This window comes from Arachis hypogaea, chromosome 14 (genome assembly GCF_003086295.3).
Source record: "Arachis hypogaea cultivar Tifrunner chromosome 14, arahy.Tifrunner.gnm2.J5K5, whole genome shotgun sequence".
Taxonomy (NCBI): Eukaryota; Viridiplantae; Streptophyta; class Magnoliopsida; order Fabales; family Fabaceae; genus Arachis; species Arachis hypogaea.
In genome coordinates, this window is record NC_092049.1 from 125438622 (window position 1) to 125444621 (window position 6000).

Consider the following 6000-nt stretch of genomic DNA (forward strand, 5'->3'; position numbering starts at 1 on the left):
TATTCAGATCGCCCATAATGATGTGTTTAATGAACGCATCAAACACATTGAGATTGATTGTTACTTTGTTCGGCAACGTATCCTTATTGATGCTGTTCGTCTCATTGCTGTTGGAACAGTAGATCAGACTGCTGATATCTTCACGAAAGCTCATCACCCGACTCGTTTCCGGACTTTGTTATCCAAACTCAAGTTGGTATCCTTAGCTCCCACTTGAGTTTGAGGGGGGATGTTAGAGAATCATTAGAATCAATTTAGATCAATTAGTATCGTCTATATTTATATAGTATATCTGTATATTAATTGTAGGATTCTATGCCTTTATTACTCTGATTCATTTAGCACCTATAAATATCCTTGTATATTGTATCTTTGATCACACTCAATAATACACTTTTCAGATTACTCTTCCAGTCTCTTGTTCCTAACAGTTTCATTATAAATAGAGGCTTAAGCCTCTGAATGAAAACACACTACAATTAATAACAAATACTATTTTCTCTCTTTATACACAGTAATAATACTCTTTCTATACATTACTAATATTTCTTTCTCTCTTTTACGTTGCTACATATATTTACATATATGAATTATCTTTATTATATTGAGTAATTATATTGATAGATATAATATTAATACTAAGGCTATCTATTTATGTTTCTTGTTTTAAATCTATTTCCTCTTCCTTATTTATTTATTCTACAACACGTTATCAGTACGAGACTCTGATCAAATTTTTAGGAAGACTCGGGTAAAAAATTTTCATTATGTCGAACTCTCTCATCTTGAATTTAATGCTCTTGATATATCTGGAAACAATTATTTATCATGGATATTAGATGCTGAAATCCATCTTGATTCAATGGATCTTTGAGATACCATTAAGGCTGAAAATAATGCATCCCAGAAGGATAAAGCCAAAGCCATGATTTTTCTTCATCGTCATCTTGACGAAGGATTGAAAAATGAATATCTCACATTAAAAGATCCTGCATATCTTTGGAAAGACCTTGAAAAAAGGTATAATCATAAAAAACGGTGATACTTCCTCAAGTCCGATATGAATGGACGCACTTGTGTCTACAGAATTTTAAATTCATAAATGAATATAATTCTGTAATGTTTCGAATCACCTCAAGAATGAAATTATGTGGCGAAAAGATAACTGATCATGATATGTTGGAGAAAACTTTCTCAACCTTCCATGCCTCGAATGTGCTCCTGCAGCAGCAGTATCGAGAAAAAGGGTTTAAAAAATATTCTGAGTTAATTTCTTGCCTTCTTGTTGCTGAACGCAACAATGAGTTGCTCTTAAAGAATCACGAAGCATGCCCTGCTGGCGCTGTCCCATTTCCTGAAGTAAATGCGACAAATCATTACCCCCAGAAGAGGTAAATGGCAAGGCTTTAGTAACAAGAAAAATTATGGAAGAAAAAGAAATTATGTTCAAAAGAGAGGATCTCACCAGAAGTGGAATAAAGAAAGAAATATCAGGCAAAAAAAATCAACAGATGATAAGTGTTTCCGTTGTGGTGGAAAGGGCCATTGCTCGCGTACCTGTCGTACCCCAAGGCATCTAGTCGATCTTTATCAAGCATCTTTAAAAAAAGGCGACAAAGGAAAGGAGACGAATTTCGTTTCAAATTGATGGTTATCAGTGGCTAAGAGAAGGGGGGTTGAATCTTAGCCCTCTTTTTCTAAATGTTGCTTTCTACTTTTAGAATTGCTTCAGGAGATATTTTTGCTTTTTGTCTCATAACTGGTCAAGAGACATTTTCTTTTTGTCTCGTAACCGGTTAGGAGATATTTTTTAATTTTGTCTCCCACAAACAGAAACAATAAAGGAGCAGTAGAGAAAGAGAGAATCACACCCAGAAGTATCCTGGTTCAGCTGCTCAGTGCAATACGGCCTACATCTAGTCTCCATCACAAGTGTGACAGAATTTTACTATAATCAAACTGATTACAGACACCAATTCTTCCCTAGGAACTACCCATTCCTATCCGGGACAAGTCCAGAATCTATCCCCAAAACTGAACTTGACTTGGTCACCTACCAAACTTTCAACTGCTAAGTGCTAACCCAACTTGCAAGGGGATCCCCTCAAGATCATGATAACAAAACAGAAATACATACAAAGAATTTCTGAGATAATAATGGCTTTTTCTTTAACTCTCTGCCTTTTTTTACTCATTGACTTTTTCTTACAAAACCTCACATTTTGCCTTTTACCAATGAAACACAGACAAACTCACTGAGAAAAAGAAATATTCAATGAAAGCCATGAAGGAGAAGAATAAACAGCTCCAAGAGTTATGGGAACCCGAACGTGTGCTCTCACTCCTTGTCTCAAGCCTTGGCCGTTCACCCTTATTATAGAAGGGGAAGCTTCCAAGGTTGAAACGGTTGAACCGAGCCAATCTTCTTCTTTTTCAAACCAAAATCGGTTCGGCCAGAGAGAGAGGAGAGGAAACCGAATGTAAAACCCAACATGCAATTACCTCTGTGTCTTCCCTTGTCACCAATCTTCATCAATCCGGGCCTTCCATCTTGACTTGCACTCCAAGAAGGATTTCTAGTCCTTGATGAGTTCTTGATGATGACAGCTCCATCTGCTCTAACTTCTGTCTCTTCCTCCATGTAGCTACAGTAGCTACCTCCTGTGGTGGTTGATCAAAAGTAGAGACGAGCCATGCCTCCAAGGATCTTCTTCCTCTGACCGAAACAGATCTTCCACCATTTTTAGGCATGGTGATCTTGAGACTTCCTCACAACTTCTTACCATAAGTGGCAAAGATCTCAGCCACACCCTACTGTGGATCTTCTCTTTCTTTTGCTAAGGCCATCATCACCTTAGCCTCTTGCTTGTTCATAGCTTCTGTTTCTTGCACCTTTCTTCTGATAACTTGCATATCCTCCTTTCCTGATGATATGACCAAAAGCAAAGAAAGAGAAGAGAGAGAAGAGTGAAATGCTTTTACTAGTAGTAAAGAAGGTAATTAAAATGAATTAATTAACCACTTTCCTTTTTCCAAGCCTAGTAACGTGTGAAACATTAAAGGCCATCAAATCAATTTGACCTTTCTATTTCCTATTTTCAAGGCATGCAATTAAGCCAAGTTAATTTAAATTTGAATTCCATCAGAGATGTGAGTGGTAACCGTGGAAAATATGCATTCAATTTGTTTAAAATTTGAATTCTACCAAAGTGAATTGGTAACCAAAACATGCTTCAATGAAATTGGGCTCTTTTGTTTTTGTGATTAACGTATGGCATCCTTGGGCCACTTTCTTCATCATTTGTTTTATCAAAATAGACCTGAGGTTTGGGCTTTTCTTTATTTCAAGTTTCAGCCACTTTGTGTTTGAATTAATTTGCTAAAATAATATTTTGGCCAAAGTGGGCTGCTCTACTATTTTTGGCCCAATCAACATAATAATAATTCAGCCATAATGATTAAACCATTTTGTACCAAAGGCTGAATATTTTTCCAACCTATTGGGCTTATCTCAATCTCAAAATTCAGCCACTTGATCTATTTAATTTGCACAAGACTAAATTAATTCATTAATCAAAGTAGACTTGATTAGCTTTTTGGCCCATTGTAGAAAACTATTTTGCTTCCTTCACACTTGAATAAAAATCATCAAACAAACCATTGGAAATTATTTAAACACTTAAACATATTTAATAATGTTTGTTCATCACTTTTAATTTAAGTTTTTCAAACTCAACACAAATGATGTTGCTGAAAACTCCACCACTCATTATGATGTATCTGATTTCTTTGAGGATCTTGAAGGAAATATTGATCATTTGATCAATGATGAAATAGTTTAATATGTGAGATTGTTAAGTATCCATGTAAATAAATAATGTAAAGAACTTATTGTTAAGTTTTATTTTCTATGTATTTAAGTTTCAAATGTGATGTATATAAATAATGAAATATTAATGTTTATGAATTTTGAAATCATTAAATGTGTCATGTTTTAAAATAAAATTTTAGTATATGACATTATTTTTATGTACAATATTTCTTAGAAAAATAATTCCAATCAAGTATTCAATTTAACTGTGCATACTACTCATTTTATTATTATTTGTCTTTGAAGAGAATGGCAAGGATATGTAATGAAGATGTATGCCTTGTGGATAGTGCAAGTTCGCACACTATTCTCAAACATGATATATATTTTACCCATCTTGTGCCAAAAGAAGAATATGTTAATACTATTATTGGCTCAGGCAATGTGATTGAAAGCTCCAGAAGAGCTATAATTTTGTTTCCTGGAGGAACAAAATTCATAATAAATAATGCACTGTTGTCTACCAAGTCTCGAAGAAACTTGTTGAGTTTTAAAGATATTCGCCGAAATGGATATCATATTGAGACTATGAATGAGGAAAATCATGAGTATTTATGTATCACAACTCATGATTTAAACAAAAAGGTTATATTAGAAAAGTTACCCTCACTTTCATCTGAGTTGTATTATACCAAGATTAGTACAATTGAATCACATGCCATTGTAAACCAGAAGTTTACTAGCCCAAATGAATTCATAACTTGGCATGATAGATTGGGTCATCCGGGAACAACCATGATGAGGAGAATTATTGAAAACTCCCATGGACATTCACTAAAGAATCAGAATATTCTTAAATCTAATGAATTTTGTTGTTCTGCATGTTCTCAAGGAAAGTTAAATTTAAGGTCATCACCAGTAAAGATTGGATTTGAGCCCCTTGAATTCCTAGAAAAGATTCAAGGTGATATATGTGGACCTATTCATCATCTTTTAGATATTTTATGGTCTAAGCATCTTCCAGATGGTCACATGTGTGCTTATTATCTTCTCGCAACCTGGCGTTTGCGAGATTTCTGGCTCAAATTATTTGATTAAAAGCACAATTTTCCAGAAAATCCAATCAAAGCAATTCGTCTTGATAATTCTCGTGAATTTACTTCCCAAGCATTTGACGCTTATTGTATGGCTAATTGAATAAGTGTTGAACATCCAGTAGCTTATGTTCACACACAAAATGGGTTAGCAGAATCACTTATTAAATGCCTCCAATTAATTGCTAGACCCTTACTTATGAGAATAAATCTCCCAACCTCAGTTTGGGGGCATGCTATTTTACATGCTGCAGCACTTATTGATTTGAGGCCAACGAGTTACCATCAGTTCTCTTCTATGCAATTAGCATTTGGCCAGCAGCCAAATATTTTTCATTTAAGAATATTCGGGTGTGCGATATATGTTCCCATTGCACCACCTAATCGCACCAAAATGGGACTCCAAAGGAAATTGGGGGATATATGTTGGATATGATTCTCCCTCTATAGTGAGGTATCTTGAGATACAAACTGGAGATGTATTTAAAGTCCGATTTGCAGATTGTCATTTTGATGAATCAAATTTTCCAACATTAGGGGGAGAAAATAAGTTTCCTGAAAAGAAACTTAATTGGAATGCATCATCCTTGATACATTTAGATCCTCGATCAGGGCAATGTGAACTAGAAGTTCAAAAGATTATACATTTACAAAGAATAGCAAATGAATTGCCTGATGCATTTTCCGATACAAAGAGGATAACCAAGTCGTATATACTAGCAGAAAATGCCCCAATTCAAATTGATGTCCCAGTTGGACAAATTGCCACTGAAGCAAATACACGCCAGAAGCGTGGCAAGCCTGTTGGTTCCAAAGACAAAAATTCTTGAAAGAGAAAAGAGGTAAATACTATTCCTGTTAAAAAAGACATAGTAGAGACACCTGCAGTTGTCCAAAATTCTGATATAGTTTTAATGCCAGAAGACGTTTAGGTACCTGAAAATTGTGAAAATGATGAGATCTCAATAAATTATGTCTTTACAGGAGAGAAATTGGACCGAAATAAGACAATTGTTAATGAAATATTTGCATATAATTTGGCATTAAATATCATGCATGAAAGTAAGGATCTTGAGCCAAGATCAGTCGAAGAAT